At 36.0% G+C, this 1682-nt stretch overlaps 1 pseudogene; it reads right to left on the bottom strand.

The window, feature by feature from the left end:
- Nucleotides 1–794: 794 nt before the first annotated feature.
- On the bottom strand, nt 795–913 carry LOC134935007 (5S ribosomal RNA; annotated as a pseudogene).
- Between the last annotated feature and the right edge of the window lie 769 nt (nt 914–1682).

Genomic DNA, 1682 nt, shown 5'->3' with positions numbered 1-1682 from the left:
AACTGTAGATCTGGGGTGAAAGCTATCAAATTTGAGCAGGTTATTTCTATCCGTGGGTTTTGTAAACAAACTAGTGCTAATTTTACCATTATGGATCTCTCTCTCTATATATATATATATATATATATATATACAAAAAGTGAATTTGTGTGTTACGGATCTCGTGGTGTTTAAGAGGGAAAGAAAGACTCTGTGTTGGGGCACGCTTAAATAAAACTTAACTTTTAATTAGAATAAGATAAAAAGGTAGTACATTGACAGACACACATATATATATATATATATATATATATATATATATAGTCCTGAGAGAAGAGGACAAAATTAATCTAGACCTCTTTATATTTTTATCTTAGAAATCTGAGTGTAGATTCTAAGGAAATTTTAAAATTACAAATTACAAATAAGAATGAAAATTCTCAAATCATGTAACAAATGAGATGACAGTGACACCTTAGATGAAAATATCCGAATTTGGTTTCTACATAAAGAGAAAGGTTTCTAATATAGGTCACAATGGCGTATGATATAACAACAATTTCAGGTAGACTAGAAGTATAAGTCCATTGACCGATGCCAATTGTGATGAATGTATCCTGGTATCTTTGTGGGAGGTGAACTGCTAATTCTAGGTTTCTAATCAAGTGTGTACACAGATAAGACTTTAAGGGACTGGTAGATAATATATTCTATAAGTCTGAAATCAGACAATTGAAAGAGGAAAATAGGTATGAAAATCAGTAGGGTCAAAGGTTGCTCCAACACCTCTGCTTTTCACATAAGGATACAGATATCTATTACTGCACCTGAGATTCCCTAGTGGTCTCCCATCTAGGTACTATTCAGGCTCCTCGCTGCTTAGCTTCCAAGATCAGGCGAGATTGGGCGTAGCCAGAGAGATATGGCAGTAATGTCACATAGGTTGTGAATGAGAGAGTGTATGGTTATTGGCACATACCAAAAAGAGTACTTTTGTTGTCCCTTGAGATGCACAGTCTGTCTGTAATTGTTGTATTACCGAGAACTCATATGACTGGCATATCAGGTGAATAAGTACTGAGTAAGTGAGGTATAGGAAACAATTAAGCGCAGGGCCCGCCCCTTGTTTTTCACTGCACCATAGATGGGCAGTGGATGGGAGAGGTGGGTTACCTGGACTTATAGAAAAACAAGTGTGGAATTACCCAGGTATCTTAAAGTTTCTATATATATACCAATTTCTAAAATAAAATAAAGATCCCATAAACCTGGAAGAGGTTTATTTTGGAGTGACTGGGGTATGGTTCAAGTAGGGTTAAACTGACCATCCACAAATATTGGAAATGTGAAAGAGAAAGACTGAATATATGTGATAAGGTACGGTATTAAATTATCGCACTGGTTAACATATAACAAATCACATTGAGAAAAGAAAATGAATTTAGCAGTTTACCTGATGGTAGATTAAATAAGTATCAAAATTGACATGGATAATACGATACCAGGAAAGTTGGTGGGCTGAACCGTGCACTGTTCAGCACCACATAACACAGACGGCCGTTTCACCTGGGGTGGCTTGTTCACTGTGTGTTACGGATCTCCATGGTAAATTTAATGGGGCTATCTGTACTATTATGTTGTTCCACTAAAGAAATAAGATCAGACTCATGTCCCAACCAAAAAATTAGCACGTCATCTACTTT

The sequence above is a fragment of the Pseudophryne corroboree genome, chromosome 1, assembly GCF_028390025.1.
Source record: "Pseudophryne corroboree isolate aPseCor3 chromosome 1, aPseCor3.hap2, whole genome shotgun sequence".
Lineage (NCBI taxonomy): Eukaryota > Metazoa > Chordata > Amphibia > Anura > Myobatrachidae > Pseudophryne > Pseudophryne corroboree.
The sequence above is the reverse complement of the archived record's forward strand: the minus strand, read 5'-3'. Positions and strand labels throughout refer to the sequence as shown.